The sequence below is a fragment of the Peromyscus eremicus genome, chromosome 19, assembly GCF_949786415.1.
Source record: "Peromyscus eremicus chromosome 19, PerEre_H2_v1, whole genome shotgun sequence".
Lineage (NCBI taxonomy): Eukaryota > Metazoa > Chordata > Mammalia > Rodentia > Cricetidae > Peromyscus > Peromyscus eremicus.
The window spans coordinates 18,750,582-18,769,444 of record NC_081435.1 but is presented as its reverse complement, the minus strand read 5'-3'; positions in this window follow the sequence as shown (position 1 = coordinate 18,769,444).

Genomic DNA, 18,863 nt, shown 5'->3' with positions numbered 1-18,863 from the left:
TTCATATAACCATGATGTATAACAAATTGGATATCAAGTTCAGTGTTTGGACTTGCTTTATTTATTTATTTTGATCACTAAACTAAACCAATCTAGTGCTTATCTGACCTCTACGCAACTCACAGAGTTGAATGTCTCAGAACTGGATGTATTTCTGAAGAAACAGAAATTTGTTCAGGAAATGCTTCTTGGTCTGCACTACCAAGCAAATTATATACATTTACAAATGGAAAGTGAAAAGAATAAGAAGGCAAGAACAATATTTGCAAGCACAGCAGATTTTGCTAGCATAAATCACTAGTCATTCTGCTTCAAGTCACTGGCCTCAGTGAGCCAATGGAAGCTATCTTCCTCTCTTTAAGATCATCTTATAATGGTATTGTCTAGAATGTGTGATTGGGGATAATAATTTATTTTATAAATGTAGATGTCTTAAAAAACACCCTAGAGATATTTATGTTTTTCTTCATTTTTATTGAGCATTGAAACACCATATTTATGAAGCTTGAGTAAATCTACTATTCTTATGCAATAAAAGAAAAAAAACAAAACACTTTATAGAGTCTATTAAATGTATTCATGTCCTCTCAGCCCATGAACATTATGTTATCTTAATATAATCATAGATTCCATGTTAGGAAGATAGCCAATGTAAATATATCTACAATGAGGAGTCATTGACAGTTCTTATTGGCCTTTGGTACCCAAGAGCAAGGATTGTAGATGCTGCTGTAAGAGTGACAGTCTCTCATGAGAAAAGAAAAATCAGAGATGCTGAAATATTAACGGATGGGGGATTTTGAAGAATTTAGGGTAGAAGTAAATTTAAAACAAAACCTATAGGATATACATTATGTGGAAAACAGATATGAACACGATTATGTCTTGATGCTCAAGAGACAGAAACGAGGCAAATAAAGAGGAAAATGGGCCAAGAATGACAGAACAGAAACTGAGGGGCTTCAGAGATAATCTGATTCCCCAAAGTTGGACTGAGAGTGAAGAGTTATTAGAAAACAATAAAAAATAACACCAAATATTAAAGTATGAAAATATGAGACCCAAGGAGAAATTCTCATTGGCTACACACATCACAAGTGAAATTTTCTTATTCTATTGTTCCCAAGAAAGATGACTTTGTCCTGTGCTATGGTCCCTGTGACTCTTGGTATGAGAACCATATGTTTGGAGGGTTTGAGGATGTCTTTAGAATGAGCTTGCTTCATCCTTGAGACACTAAGATTTTTCTGGAGACAAACACAGAAACTGAACAAAATAGAAGAGGGAATTTAAAAAAAAAAAAGCAGAGACTGTCTGATATGGGGAATATAATAGCTCAGGGAAAGTACAGCCAAGACCAAGAAAGTTGAATTCCCTTTTATGATCATGCTCTTTCCAGCCATTTAATCACTGAAGAAGCAGTAGCTCAGGGAGAAGACCACTGACCAATATTAGCTATATCAGCAATAGGGGAAATGCTATAATTGGGGATTTCTAAAGTTAGTTTTGAAAGTCTTATGTCTCATTCTTTTTTTTTTTTTTTTTTTTTGAGACAGGTTTCTCTGTATAGCTTTGGAGCCTGTCTCTGTAGACCAGGCTGGGCTCAAACTCACAGAGATCCTCCTGCCTCTGCCTCTCATGTAGCAGGAATCTTAAAAGTTCTTATTAATAAAATCAAACTTGAGCCAGGTATTGGGGTGAACTGGAAGATCAGAGAACTAGAACAAGCCACAGCTACCTCACCTCGCCAGATCCTCAGCTGGTCTTGTTTCCTCAGACTGGAGGCCTCTGAGTCCTCATCCAGAATGGGTCTCAGCTGAACTGCTGCTCAAAAGCCTGAATGCTTAACCAGGCCAAATGCTTAACCAGGCCAAATGCTTCTAGTTCCTGGTCCTCACGCCTTATATATCTTTCTGCCTTCTACCATCACTCCCTGGGATTAAAGGCTCACTTCTTGGGATTAAAGGCGTGTGTCACCATGCCTGGCTCTTTCCAATGTGGCCTTGAACTCACAGAGATCCCAGATGGATTTCTGCCTCTGGAGTTCTAGGATTAAAGGTGTGAGTGCCACAATTTTCTAGCCTCTGTGTCTAGTGGCTGTCTGTTCTCTGACCCCAGATAAATTTACTAGGGTACACAATATTTTGAGGGAACACAATACCACCACACTCTCAGGTGCTGGGATTAAGGGCATTCACCCCCACCACCCAGCCCTCATGTCCTGATTTTTATAATTTTTTTTTTCTTTCAGGCCCACTGAGAAATGTTACTTCAGAAAGTTTATGTTTTTAATCCACTATAAAATAATAAAAGAAAGAAAGAAACAACAACAAAAACAATTGAAAGGACCAGAGCTAAAGCTCAGCAGGTAAAGGCAACTGATGCCAAGCCTGATGACACAAGTTTGATTCTCAGGGTCCACATGGTGAAAGCAAAAAACTACCTCCTCCCAATTAGGCTCTGATCCACACAGTTGCTGTGCCATACATATGTTCACACATGCGCATATATACACATGGATAAATAAATAAATGTGATTTTTAAAAACTAAATAAATATTAAAGACAATTGTTCGAAAATGGAATGTGGTTCCTTAGCAGCATAAAAATAAAACGAAGTCAAATAAGTACCTATAAAAATAAAATGAAGTCAAATAAGTACCTATATCCCTGCAGTGTGACCTCCCTAACTTCTGTCCTCCCCCCAGCACACTGACTTTGGACCACTGGTTAATATTGAGTGGGCACACATGACATCACTTGAACAGTAGAGTTTCTTTGCTGTCACGGGATTATGCATCCTCACCTGTCTCTGAATATTCATCCATCTGTCAACTCCTTTCCTTAGCTTAATCTGTATATGGGATAAAGCTGGAACATCTCCAAAAGTAGGTAACACGTGGAGTACATGATTGGACACATGTCTACTCAATACTACATCCTCATCAGGTCTGGAGGGTGAGAGAGTATTAGGAAATACGTATAGAAATACAGGAAGAAGATGAACAGAGAAGTGTCTACTTATGGTCTTAAGGTAGCATTGTCTTCTAAGTGCTGAGAAGATACAGCATAGTTCTAGTCAGGACATGAACACAACAGCCATCTTTCTTCTACTATCCTCTTACATTACCAAGATTAAGTTCATATTTTCCTAAAATGCCTTTGAGGATAATTTTGAGAGCTGGAATCCAAAACCTATTTAAATTAAGTTCAATTACATATTCTTATTGCTAATCTTCCGAATTCCAGTGTTTCATTTCTATCCACTTATCGGTAATTTCCACTTGAATATTTTTCATTTCCAAATAGGCCTATGCAATATAAACTCATTATCAATGACCTTGTGTGACCCACTCCATGACAAACAAGTCACTGAGGTTTTTTTTGTAGCCACTGTTAAAGTGTAGGAAAGTCATGAACCAAATAGTAGAAAATGCATTTAAATTCATTGTCTTATTAGCTACAAAAGCTTTAACTTTCTTGAATCTCATGATACCAATTACAAAATGTGTTTTAAAACACAATACTCACAACATATGTTTCCCAATGTAAAATATCTTATTCTAGATACAAACTATCCAGATTTTCCCTGCTATAATTTAGGACAATCTTACATATTATTACTTTTTTTCATTCAGAATAGAGTATCCATTTACAACTACTCAGAGGTAGGTGGTGATTCTCTCCTGAAATGTTTCCTGCTACCAGAATACCTCCATTTTGCCATTATTTTTGCTTTCTCCAAACTGTGCAACTTTTTGGAGGATTGTGGAATGGGTATGGGCATTTGTGAATGGGTTCAAACAAACTGCTTACAACTCACCCTTTAACATACACGATTTCATTAGATCTTTTATTACAGCAAGTTCTGAGGGGGAAATTACAAAAGATAGAAAATGCTGGAGGAAATTATTTGATTCAAAAGAGCATTTAGGAAGAAAAGAAAATTTTAAAATAGAATAGAATCTTCATGTTGACCTTGGCAAAATTTCACTATTGTTAAAAAAAAAGGGGGGGGTGTCATGAGATCAGAGATATGACCCAGACAAAACTTCTTGGCAAATGGTATGTTTCTTCTTTTTAATACATCATCTCTGGTTCTTTCTTTCAAATAAATTCTCTCATAGAAAGCACACATTCCAGAAAATAAAATGCTCAAACTACAAAATGACACCTCAATTGCTTGTGCACTCAGTCATCCTTACAAGTAAAACAAAATTGATCAATAATGTTTGCTGTGGTGTGCCCTATTAAGCTGCTTTTCTTCCTATTATATCTTCATAAAGCTTTCTGCTCCCCGAAGGACACGGATTGAAATAATAACACATATATATCACTGAGAAGGAGCGTACATGGTACTTATGCTAATCCTAATTTATCCCTCCAAAGTGAATAAAATAAGACTGAGAAAGCACCCGCTTCTCATTCAGGAGGCTCTGGCTTACTCTGGAACTCATCTTTCCTCAGATGCATTTGGAGGGAACCAGAGTCGTTGTCTTGATATCCCAGGTGTTCAGTTTGCCCTTGGTCATTCTATTAAATTTCCCTGGTCACTCAGATTGTTCATTAATCTATATAATTCAGTTTCTTCTTCCTCCATTTCTCACCTTGTCATAGATTTCGTTGGAGACTTAGCTACGACTCTGCTTACACACCATGAAATACTTGGTAGGTAGCCCAAAGTCATTTTATTCTCTTATTTTTTTCTCCATTTTCCTCCTACTTTTCTTTCTGATACATGTTCTTTTACTATTTTTTAAGTAGGCAATAATAACAATAAAGATTGGTTTGCTGTTTAATTATTGAAACTATATTAAATGAGAAGAAATAAAAATACAGTCAATCACATCTATTTCATTATTAATTTTTTCTTTTCTTCTTTCCATTGTATTTCTCATCTCTCTGATCTATTCTTGGGAATTAAAAGCTTCTGAAGTCGATAATCCCAGTGACAGAGATGCAGTGAGTGCAGAGGAAATATGGAGGCATCAGTAATTAAAATACGCATGGTAGTGTTCCATTTTCCCTCTGACATTGGTTTCTCATCCCATTGACCTCATCTGACCCACTTAAAAGCTTCATAATCTCAGCTGGAACACTATTTATTTTGGGTTATATTTGGGACATCTATGAGGTGATAGGTATTGAGATTGTAATAATTAGCAAAACAACTGTCATCTTAATGCTTTTATTCTCATGAGGGAAAAAAGAAAAATCTGTTAAGTATTTTGTATAACCTATGTTAAAAATACAAAGGAAAAAAATCAAGAAAAATGGGCAGGAAGTTCAGAATGAGGCCATGATTTCAGGTCATCAGGAAATCTCTAAAATGGTGACTGCTGTGTTTGGTTGTAGGAGGTTTATAAAGGATACTTAGGGATCTGCTAAGATTGAAAACCCCATCACAGATGGTGCAATGGGGGAACAGGAGAACTATTCAAGGGCAGATGCCAGTGGACAGTCCTAGACTAGAGCATTGGTGATGTGTCTTCTCAAGCAGCTGTGGAACACCAGTCTCTCCATTTTGTTCTTTGATAACTGCAATAGTTACTTTTCTGTTCTATGGTAAAATACCATGAACAAAAGTGGTTTGTAAAAGGAAGAGTTTATTTTGCCTTGTAGTTCCAGAAGGAAAGCTCACAATGTGTGTAGGGTATGGCACAGAAGCCAGAGTAGGAGCTGAGTGATCACAATGCCAAACACACACAGAAAGCAGAGAGGGTGAACTAGAAGCAGGAAAAGGCTATGAACAATATATTTCTTCCAGCAAATCTTGATGTCCTAAAAGCTTTTCCAAACGGTGCCACTACCTGGAGACCCAGTGTTCAAATGCATGGATCTATGGGAAACGCCACACTAACACTGGCTTTTTCACAGCTTGACATTTCTATCAGGACCTTGTTTGATGTTTTAATACTTTTTTATAGATATAAACTCTTTCACAGATAGGCGTCTCTGCCATAATGGGATTAGCTAGAAGTCCAAACTAGTACATATACTTTGCCTTTAAACCTCCAAAGTAGAATAAATTAATAATTTTGATTTATTTATGTGCTTCAGGTATTTCATTATAGTGATGCAAGACTGACTAGTACAGAAAATAATAACACAATAGAGAATGGGTTCGATATTGCACTCACACCTAGAGACATGTAGGCATCTTTGGAACTGGCTTATGGAAAAGGACTAGAGGACTTCAGAGGAAGCATATAACTTTGTAAGCAGAGGCTGTGGTCAATTCTAGTGATGGCTAAGAAGTCCAGATGTCTTGGTAATATAGCCATGCTGATGGGGGTCTGAGTTTAGTTGCTATGTGTTAATGTCCTAAATCTGTAGAAGAATAATCTGAGACTGACAGATGATTTGCCTGGAATAGAAAACTTCAAAATACGGAGTTACTCAGGCTTTGTTATAGATGCTACTTGCTATGCTTAGGCAAATTTATAGTGGTTAAAGTTAGGAGAAAAAATTCAACAAAATTTCCTTCTGACCCATAAATGAGTGAATGTACACTCACGGGTAAGGATGCTCTAGGGTCTGGAATAGTTTATGTGTGACAGCTTAAGTCAGGATAGAAAGGTTCGGCTACTTTATCTCCTTTATTCTATATCAGATATGAGTATTGGCTACATATCATCTATCATTATGATTTACTACCATCAGCCACCAAGCAAAAGGGATCACGCAAGCTTGGATTTATACCTCCAAACTGTGAACTGAATGTATTTTTTTTTAAATCTACATGTTACATCCCAAGGTGCATTGTAGGGACGCAAATAGGAATCAAGTGACCTGAGAGAGCTAGGAGAGTGAACTCTGCCTGAGAGTTGTAATAATAAAAGACTAAAGGAATGCTGTGGTGTGAGGGGTAGACAGGATGACCAGTTTGGGACATTTTGGCCTCTGGCCCTAGAGAGGATTCCAGTCAGTCCCTCAGACCCACTAAGGCAGAATAGGCTTTGATCTTGGGGCCACAATGCTTTCCATGGTTTTTTTGTTACTAGGCATTGTCATTTTGTTACTAGATCATTGTCAGGAGCAGTTCCTGTAACATTCTCATCTCAGTTTCCCGAGTATGCATTGGGAATTTTATGATTTAGTTTTTATTAATTTTTTTATATCATGAAAAATGTCAGTTCCTGTGTCCTAAGTTTTATATTATATATAAATATCCTCTTTTCTGACACTGATTATATCTAGACCCATAACTATATAAATCAATAAGTAAAATTGTCCCGAGTACTGGAATTTAAGGGGAAGGGGACTGCCTTTGGAAATTTTTAGTTTAGTCTCCTGTACCTGGCATAGACATTGTCAGCAAGATTTCCTTTGTTAGTTTCAGCCAAGCGACTGTTCCAAGCCATTTTCCCATATTTATAAACATTTTGTAAGGGTTTTTTTCCCCAGTGAATCATTTTACTAGTGGGCCTGATGCACAGTGGCAGCAAATCCCATCAGCTCCATTTTATGTTTCTTAGGGGGTCTTGTGGAGTGGTTTAGAGTCAGGAGTTTCAGGGAAGGCCAATCAGAATTTGGATATTTTGCTGCCTCCTTAGATCCTAAGTGAGAAAACAAGGGTATTCCCTTTTGAGCTGCAGGAGCAGAGGGCTCCAGAGCATATATGGGCTCTTTATCACCTGTCAGTGTCCATTTAAACATATTCCAAATAAAAAATGCTATAGGAGGCATGTCCTTTCCTCATTTTTTATATATTAGTTTTTAATATCTGTTTTTATTGTATCTCATATTTTGACATCTAAAATTCCCTGGTCAGTATTGACCTTAATTTTTTTTTAAGTATATGTTTAGTAATATCAATATATGGGGTTGATTCATTTATTTCTCAAAAGCTTTTGATTACCTGTCCTTTCTAAAGCCAAGGACTCTCCTGGTAGGATTGTATTTCCCTTAGACAGGATCCTATGCCCTTCAGTCCCAATGCATGCCATCTTTAGGTCCCAAGTTGGGCACCAACCTGCCATGGTCCAGTCACAATCTGAGTTCAGGTTCTAAGATGGGCAAGGGGTGTCAGCACGAGGTGTCTAACCACCAGATGACTTTCACACAAACGGCCATTCCCAAATAGCTCCAGCTGTCTTTATTTATACATCAAAACAAGCATGTTTTTCCACACTAACAAGCAAGTTTTTCCCATCCTACAATGTTAACCTCGAGCAAAAACAAATATGTCAAATGTTTTTTTTTTTTTTCCCAACTTTTACATCAAAACATCTTTAAACAAAAAAACAACACTTATCATTTTGCTAGTTTGGCCAAATATCGAGCCAGGTACGTCCTGTCTCTACAAAACTAAAAGGTGATTGACATAGGCACACGTTTTCAAGAATAACAATCATGTTTAAAATATATTAACAGAAACAGGGGTGATCTGCCTCCGATCCTGTCAGCACTGAATCAGAACAGCTCCTGGGGTCTGAATTGACAGCTGCCATCCCAGACAAGAAACCTTGAGAAGCATCAGCTCCCAAAGAATTTTAGGGCAAGATATTCAAGAAATACTGGGGTTTCCAAGAATGATCACGTCTGTTCAATTCATGATTGACAAAATGACACTAAATCCTCCAAGAGAATCACCAGTATTACCAGAGAGCAGAGAGCATGCAGGCTGTGCATTTCCAGCAGTATTCTTTGCTGTCCGGAAGTCCACTGGTCCTTGCTGAGTGAGATTGTCCCTGTGGGCTTTTGTCTAATCTGGAGATCCATCGGACAAACACTCATATACTGGTCCGAAACTAGGTCACATGCCTCCCAACAATTCTTGGCCTTCAGTTGCAGTCAGGAACTCTCTAGAATAAAATTCTGGCCTTGAAGTGAGGCGACTCCAAAATTATAGAGAGAAATCATAGAAAGACAAGAGGCCAAAGTGACTTTTAAGCTTCTGTACTGGTCTTGTTGTTCAGCTGAGCATGACTGTAGCATGTTCTAAATCTAAGTATGTAATGTCCTAAAAGTCATCTTCTTTTTTTTTTTCTAATAACCACAGTGACCAGATAAGAGCACAGCCCACAATGAAAACACACTGATGCTTTATCCACAGGGATATTTCATTTATTTTTTTTTCCCCAATGAGGGAAGCCTTTATATTCAAGATAGAGTAAAGAACTCATAAAATACGATCGAAACTGTGCATGTGTTCTTAGTCTCATATGTGCACTTTATGTGTATTTGTGTGCATGTATAATATGAAAATAGCTATGACAGAAACAAACATTTACACATAAGATGATTTTCTGTCCAAGATATTGTGTGATCATTCCAAAATTGTGTTTTCTCAAGGATAAGTTTGGTGGAATAAAAACATTCCATGAATATTCAGCTGCTCTCTTTGGATAGAAGTGGTTATGACTCAATTTCAAGAGCTTAGATCCATTGCCTCTTTTCCTGCATCTTGAAAGGCTAGCTCCCTCTTCAGAAGAGACCTTGATTTGTAGACTCTTGTGTGGCACGTTGCGAGCTCCTGCAAATGTATCAGCCAGAGAAATAGTTGCATTGTAGATATGTTTTATGCCTTTGAGCATTTTTAGAGAGTCAAATGTTTTCATTTTTGAGATATTAGACAATCATTTTTATCTGTGTTTTCTGGTAATCAATCAGATATAGCATGATTCCACAAATGTGTTTTATAATTTATAAAGTGTATGCCATGTGTCAGATTTCTGAATATAAAATGTTTTATGAAAACACAGTAGTAGAGTTACTATACTGGCTTATAAAAGAAATTTATGGTCAATAATCCTGCATTAGTAGAATCAAAATATTAGAGATACTTTACTTGAAAACAGCAAATAAAATATTGTCCTATCCATATCTCAATCTGATGGAGTCACTTCAGGCAAGATGTTACTGCAGTTGTTTGAATTATTTATCTAGAAGGAAAATGGCAAAGAATATTAACCACACTGAAGTTTACTTGGGACAATTCAGCCAGTGACGAGTGATGTATGAAATGCTCCTCAGTGAACTGTATGTTATTTACACATTGAGGAATCTTCACAGTCACAGAGGAATTCTCACAGATGAGGGCTTTGGAAAGTCTCTGCTGCTGATTTTGGAAAGAAGGATATTTAAAAATCTTCAATTTAAATGAAAATCCTGTAAATGGACAGTTGTACATACTGATGGAGGCCTCAAATTATCTTTCTCACTTTCAAAACTAGGTCTTAGAGAAGGAAGTCATTAAGCCTCATGAATGCCACCCTAGCCTCGTTTTGTCTGTTGCTGACATACCCTTGTGCAGGATGGGTGGGGATGCACAGACATCTGGGGTCTCCAATCACTCTGCCTATGACTTGGCATCTCCCAGAATGGACCATATTAACATATTCCTGGACGGCAGACATTATCATATGCCTTTGTAGCATAACTTGCACATGCTGGAAGGCAATTGTGAGAACAGATTTTTTCAACAAAGAGCATGCCAAAGAGTTGACGTGGAAAGTACTTATGCCTAATGTCTGTCATTCTCTCTCTGCCAGTTCATCTTTCCTGGGCTGGCTGGCTGCCATATTGGCACCTGAAATGAAACTAGCTATGTTGCTGGATGCTGAAGGTGTGACCGTAAGTTGCACTTATCCTCCAAGCAATTACCATATGGTTTTCAATTCTGTTCTGCACCTCTCTGTATGATGAGAGAATAACAGCAAAGACAATAATGCCATTTAATAATGGGTTTTATCCTTATGGCCAGTTTTATCCCCATATCTCTGTGCCTTTGAATAAACTTATCTAGGTAGACAGAAGCAAAGCAGCAATGTTGAGTCTCTTCTTCAGAGTGGATGCCTATTATGGATAAAGCAATTCTAAAGCAAGCTTGATGAGGGAATGAAGCAGATTAGCATATTGAAACAGGATTAGGGAGAAATTTAAGGAAAATAAATTATCGATTGAAGCATGCTGCAGCACAAAGCTGTCCCTACATGTTTCCTTCTACTTCAATTATCATTCCTTATGAATGTTCTGTTATGTTCATAGGAGAAAACAGGAAAAAAAAATAAATGTGTTCTGGTGGTATCCTGCTCTCAAAAATGTTTCTTGGTTTTTTCGAGACAGGGTTTCTCTGTGTAGTTTTGGTACCTGTCCTGAATCTCGCTCTGTAGACCAGGCTAGCCTCAAACTCAGAGAGTTCCACCTGGCTCTGCCTCCTGACTGCTGGAATTAAAGGCATGTACCACCACCGCCTGACCAGAAATGTTTCTTGAGCTTCTCGCCAAAACTGGTTGAAATTCCAACACTGTTGGTTTTATAAAACAGATCACAGGTTTGGTTTGATTTTCTTTTACAAATGGAACATGAGAAGAAAATTGTAGCAAACCTTAGAGAAATCGAGTTAAATTTGAGGCATTATTCAAAGTTGCCTTTAGACACAAAAGTAAATGACATCAATGTGCAGAATTCTCAAGATTGTCTAGGCTTCAGTGCCTCTTCTTCATGATGGACCATGGAAAGAAATGAGGATCTGCTACCATATGAGAGGAGCTTTAGGAATGAAAATAATAACGTGATATCTTCTTGCCATCCCTTTTATAAGGGAATCAGAATTAAACTTTCTCTGTGTCACTGTTTAATGAGAATTGACAGTGTAGTAAGGATACGACTCATAAGGCTAACACTGAAAATGAGGACAAGTGGACATACACAGCACATTTGTACTGTATGAACCTGGAACAAAGTAATTCCAAATTCCCTTTAAGGTTCAAGGCAGATCACATGGAAGAAGGAGAATCTAATTGGAAATCTAAAAGCAAACCATGACTTTAATAAGAGTCATGGACTCAGAGCAGCTCAGAGAAAGGACTCTGTTTGAGGAAAGTCTAGGAATGCAAATTCCTAGGACGTTGTTTGAAGTAATGAATGGAAAGAGTTTAAAGAAAAACATAACTTAGGTGTGCAGCAAGACATCTCAGGAGGTAAATCTGTGTGTCACCCAAGGCTGATAACCTAAGTTTATCCTCAGGACCCAAGTGGCAGAAAGAGAAAAACCAACTCTAACAAGTTGTCTTCTGACTTTCAAGTGCGTACCATGACATGAGCACGCGCGCGCGCGCGCGCGCGCGCACACACACACACACACACAATTTTGAATAATACATTTTTTAAAATTAAAAGGAGGATCCAACTGTAGAAAAATGAATGATATTTTCATTGCAGAGAATTATTAAGAAGATCTATAGACTTCCTTGTGTGGCTATGTAGAAATAGTATAATCATCGATCATGTATCTATCTATCTATCTGTCTATCTATCTATCTATCTATCTATCTATCTATCTATCTATCTCTCTCTCTCTCTCTCTCTCTCTCTCTCTATATATATATATATATATATATATATATATATATATATATATATATATATATATATATTGGGCATAGGAAAAGCTTTAGCTGCAATTCTATCTCTTAAACATGAAAAAATTTCTAAAAAATTAAAGGTCTCACACAAAGTTATGCACATAATTAGCAGCAGCTAAACCAGGCCATAAACCCCTATGAATTATCCCACCTTTAGGGAAACGTCTTCCATGCAACATAAGGGCTCTGCTAAGCCTCATCCAAGCTTGCATTTCTGATCTCATTTTCCCTAGAGGTCATATTGAAGTTTCATGATTCCTGAGCTCCCGAGTCTCTTTTTCAACCATCAAGACATTATAAATGCTCGTCTTCCAGGAAGTTCTTCCTGTGTGTGGATGCTGTCATATATCACTGGAAGCAACAAGATGCTTTGGAAGGAGAGGTCTCATCCTGCCTGCACAGTCTGGGGTAGGAGAGGGTGGAAGAACCAGGAGCGAGGTAATACATGGACGTGACCATGATATTCTCTTATTTACATAGGTAGTTATAATTTATAGCCTGCTTACTTCCTGAGAGGACTTGATTCAGCTAGCTAGAAGTTAAAATACTTGGGAAAATCCCATTTTGAAGTTCTTTGATGTGAAAATTATGCTGCACAAGTTGGCACACCGAGAATTTCTCGTCTGATTTCTGTCTCCATGTCTGATCCATTTCAGCAGTGCAACTGCTTGATGATTTTTTTTTTTTTTTTAAGAAAATTTAACCGAACAACTCAGTCTTAGAAATGCTTTGATTTTTGTTTGGTTTTGTGCTCAGGGCAAAGACTTTAGCTCTGGTTTCCCATCTGCAATCGCAGATTCACTTTTAATAAAATGCAAAAGGAAATCAATGTCCAGTGTCTTTGCTGAAAAATTAAATAAAAATAAATACTCCAGATGATTGAAGCAACTCAATTTCTGTAAAGAGACCTTATCAAAGCACCAGGTGTGATAAACCTGAGGTGTCTAGTTAGGAAAGGGCTACAGGCCAGTAACTAGGAAACTGGGGATATTAATCTTTTCTATTACCGGCTTGAATATTTTGTGCATGAGGTAAGAGATGTTTTCTTGTAAACACATCTCTGCCTGCTGCTCATTTAATGATGCCTTTAAACTTACCCTACCCATTTCTCTACCCTCCCTCTATTCTTTTAGGTTAAGAATACGGAAGTATCTCTCTTATACAATACATTGTCTGAGTGATAGCATTTATATAGTAACTTATAATGAGGCAAATTAAAACCTGAGTTGTATCTGTTTGAAATTCTGCAACAACTTAGTTACTCAACTTAATACACAGGTTCTTCTGCACCCTCTTTGGTAGGGTTTTCAGCAAGGAGCCATTCAATAATAACAATATGTCAGGTTTGCTCCTAAAAAGAGAAACCAGATATGGAGGGCTTTAGCAGTCTGTCCTAACACATTTACAAAGAACAGGAATGGCACCATCCATAATTGAAGACTTAGAGAATGTAGAAGTGGAAGAACTGATTAGAGAAAAGTGACAGCCAGTGTGGACAGAGCTAGGACCTGAAGAAGAGAGACCAGAGATTGTGAGGCCATGAAACCAGTAACTGGGGCAAAATATGAACACATCCACTGATCCCCAGGCTTCTGATTTAAAGAATTTTTAATATAAAATTGTAGATGAATTTCTAAACAGTCTTATTAAATTAGAATCACAGAGCCAAATACAGGGGTAATAGCTGAAGAGATCAGAGAAATAGCGAAGAGCCACTGACTAACCTTAGCTTACCACCATGCCGTAGCTTCCCAAGAGAGAGACTTCTTCCTGCCTAACCTGTGCTTTTTTTTTTTTTTTTTTTTTAGGTTTTTTCGAGACAGGGTTTCTCTGTGTAGCATTGCACCTTTCCTGGATCTCGCTCTGTAGACAAGGCTGGTCTCTGGTCTCGAACTCACAAAGATCCGCCTGGCTCTGCCTCCTGAGTGCTGGGATTAAAGGCGTGTGCCACCACCGCCCAGCCTAACCTGTGCTTTTGTTGCCTTCCTGTTCTGCCTTCTCACTGGCTCTAAGCCCAGACACATCACTTCCTGGTCACTGCCTGTCTATATAGACCTCCAGGTCTCTATGGCTGATACTGGGATTAAAGGCGTGTGTCACCACTCTTGGCTGTGTCCTTGACCACACAGAGACTCTGCCTGCCCTGTGATCGAATTAAGGGTGAGTGCTACCACCACCTGACTTCTGTTTTATGGCTTGCTATGACCTCTGACAGCCAGTTGCCTCCAGGCAAACTTTATTTATTAATATACAAATAAAATATCACATTTCAGCACAAATAAAATGTCACCACATGAAATATTTTCAAAGTCCCTGCTTAACTCAGGCAGATATTCTATGCTAGGACAGGACTTGGGTTTTAATTTTCTTTCAAGAGTCCAGGTCACATTTCCAACAAGTGTTCCTGCTGAAGAGAAAGTGTTTTTTCTAAATACTCTTCCATCTCACGGTTTGCTCTAGAACAGCTGATGTAATCACAACTTTTCCGTTTCCAGCTTCTTACGAGAATTCTCAAAGAGTGTGTGGGAAGTGCTGAGCAAAAAAAAAAAAAAAAAAAAAAAAAGCTAAGTTGACTTCATTGGCAAGAAGAGGGAGGACGGGAAGTTTAGTTGAAGAGAAAGAAGGGTGTAGATGGTGAGGATACATAAGAAGGAAAAAGAAGAGGGTACTTACTCCCAGTCGTCTGTGAAATGCCCACAGTGGTTTTATGCCGAGACTGACAATGTAAAACTCAGCGTTAGTGAAAGTCCTTTTATTTCTCCATTGCCAAATCACAGCACAGTTTTTAATAGCTGCAGGAAGGGTCACATCCAACAATCATAAAGTTTGAGACCCAAATGTTGATTACCACACCACCTCATAATGGCAAAGTTTAATTGAAATATTTAGCACACTACATTAATTATCTTTTTTAGTATAGCCTATGCTCTCACTTACCATTCTTTAGATTTGTTTCCTCTAAGCCTTACCAGCCTAAGGGTAATGATCACAGAACAGTTATTTGGTGTGAAATTGCCATATCTCTAGCTTGTTTCATTGTATATCATTCACCTTTTTTCCCCCCACACGATCTCGAATTGTAGCCCAGGTGTCCATTGACCTCCTGGGTTCAGGAGACCCTTCTATCTTAGTTTCCCACCTAACTAGGACTATAGGCACCCATTACAATACCAGTTCTGACCTGTACCTCATCTGTCCTCCATGAAGAATGAAGGATTAGAAAACTCAAAAATAGACTGCCATAATTTCAGTTCTTAAATTATCCTTATTCCCAGAGTTAAAATGTTTACTCCAGAGAAAGACAGTATCATTTAGCAATGTCCATAGCAATAACTGACTTAATTCTCAGGCTGGGAAAACAGTAATATTAATATATAAAAATTCAATCATTGATCCCTTTACCACATCATAGACTTTTCAAATCAAGACTTCAATACTTATTAGCTGTTGCCTGATCTTTATCAACCATAGCTTCAACCAGATGGCCTATACCTCACATTGTTTGCTAAATGATAATGGTGAGAGTCACCATGCTAGAGCACTTCCTATGTGAAAAGCCATACTATGAGTATTCTAAACAAACTAACTAATGAGATCCTTGAAGTAATCTTAGGAGGCAGGCGCTATCAGTGCCCACATTTTACCAATGAAGAAACATGCCAAGATGGGCTTTTTTTCCTATGTATATAGTCATATAGCCATGGCAGATTCAGGATTTAGACTCTAGCTTTGTGGCATTATCAGCAGAGAAACACAGGGATGCAGTACTAGACTGCCAGCCTCAGCAACCTGAAGAGTTCACATTGACTTTTAGAATTTTGACCCAGACTAAGTCATGGTTCTTGACTTTGGCACTAAAAAAAAAAAAAAAAAATTCACACACATAGGGTAGATACTTCCCAATGAAGAGTTGTGAAAATAAGACACACCCAAGTGTGGGTAGGAACGCCTTGAAGAAGAGTAAACTCTTACTCGTCTAATCACTTTGGTAGCTCTCAAGTTATATCTCAAAAGACTGCTAAAAAAAATCTTTCTTTTATTCCTTCTCCTCTCTTTTGATAAGAGATACAAGAGATATCTCTGGAGATGTCTCTATGGAATTCTAATCTGATAAGGTCAAACACAAAGCCACTTAGGCTGCACAAGGGTTTGATAAATGTTCTTTTCCCATAAGTGAGGTTTGTGGTGAGGTTCCTAGGAAATTTCATGGCTGGGCAGCGAGAAGGTCTTAATCTATTGTTAATGTGCTAGAATGCTTGCCCCCATTGTTGGTGAAGGCCTCAATCAGATGCCTGGGCAAAGGGCTTCTTTTCTTTCTCATGTTGTCAAAATTCTCCCTGCCTTGCTCACCTGCTTCAGCTTCTGACTGGGCAGTGTGATTTAATGTGCCCTTATTGTTAACGATCTTTTCAAGGTTGGGACCATCACCACTGCTATTCTGAGAAGACAGACATTCATTCAGTCTGATATATGCTCAGGGGTTAAAGGCAATGTTGGTTATGGCACCATCTCCTCTTCCAAAATAGCCATTTCTCCTTTCTTTAAATTTTAACAATTGCCTCTTAGAGACCATTCTTATTAGACTCCAGAGTTGGTAAGAGCACATTTATGAAATTTTCTCTTCTAAATTTAACTAGCATACAAGTAGTCAGTTGGGGGCCTCCATCCCTATATCAGTAATGGGGACAAAATATTAGAAAGGGTGGAGTTCTGGATCTCATAACTGGTCCATGTTATGTATGCTCAGAGCCATAACCTATCATCATATCATTGTGGTCGTCCTTGTCATCATCATCTTCATCATCACACTAGTATTATTGTTGTAGCACTCGGTCCACACTGCCTTGAGTACTTTGATACTATATATTTCAAGAACTTTGACTCTAAGAAACATTCCAGTAAAATGCCTAAAAAATGCAAAAACTCCCAAACCCAACAACAGTTATTAAATGTGAACCAAACACCATAATTAACATTGTTTTTCCTCAGCATATCCCCAAATATTTATTCATAAAATGAGGATCTCAGTCAGAGAAGAGCATGCTTTCCTTGTGTTCATTGGGAGGTTTTGTAGCACAGTGAAGTACAGCCTGAATCCTTGCAATCTAATGAGTAAAATTATAGAGTCCTGTGCTAATAGTCAATTGCTAAGACTGAGAAACAATTTTTTAACTGAGAAAATCAAAAGCAAATTTTTCTTTATATTCTAAATATGGGCAGAAGACAACTTTCAGTAATCCTTCAGAAGCAGGCATTAGAAGCTGTTTATATGAACTTTTAGCAGATAAGAAACTTACTTTGTAGGGTAGATGTTTCAGCCATGACACACTCCTTACTAAAGAAAGACTTTCAAGCTAGAACCTATGAAGAGCCATGGAAAGATATTTCAAATCCTCATTACAGTGCAAAGCTTTTGTTTCTTCAACCTCTCATTATTTGATTGATTTATCATAAGTATTTTTTATCTGTGTAGCAATTTAGGGTAATGAAGGTGCTAAGAAACTGTACTGGTTTTGGGAACCCACCTCATGTCATAATTTGGGGTCTGCAAGTCTAGAAATTGCATTAGTCACATTACTGTCAAATTGAATTTGTCAGAGTTTGAGGTATGAACAAACTTTCCTGTCCTTATCTTGTTCTTTTTTTTTTTTTCCTTTCAAATGAAGCAGGCAAGTAGTTAGCACTCCATTTTGTGAGGAGGATGTCCATGTGCAGATACAAGGCTGGGAAAAAGTGTCTCAAAAAAAAGTGAAAAGAAGAAATGGAATGGATAGGTATAAGATACTATGGAAGATTATTGTATATACTAGTAAACAAATTTAGTAAAATAGCAGCCTTACATAATTTGCACTGTAATTGCACTGTTATGGATTCTTATATGTTGATACAAATGTAAACTATTTTTGTATTCCTGTTTAAGATAATTTGTATATTGATACAAATACAGAACTATATTTGTTATAATGTACATATATTTCTACTCTTATTTGAAATATTTGTATATTGATACAAATGTAAATTTATATCTATCATACTGTATGTATGTTCTACTTCTGTTTAGGATATTCTGTATATTGATACATATTTAAGATTATTGTCATATTGCATATTGCACTATACATTCCTACCTCTGTTATAAATATCTTGTGTATTGTCACAATTTTAAAGTCATCATCCTTTATCAGACATTTGCTTATAGACTGTTTACCTTGTTTACAGGAAGCCTTAGTCCTTAGGTTATTTAGGTAGACAAGACTTATAGATTTATAGTCCCCTATGCTTGTCATCTCTATTGTTATGTTAGTTAGGTTATCCAGATTTACAGATACATAGGTTGGATGGACAGGTAATCTTCAAACACTTCATAGACCTAGAGAATATGGCATTTAAATAACTTAGAATTCTGTTGATGTGAGACACAATTGCTCCTGGCAACACCAATTTGATCCCAAGAGAATGTTGGGCTTCTAAGACACTTCCATTTGGAAGTTTG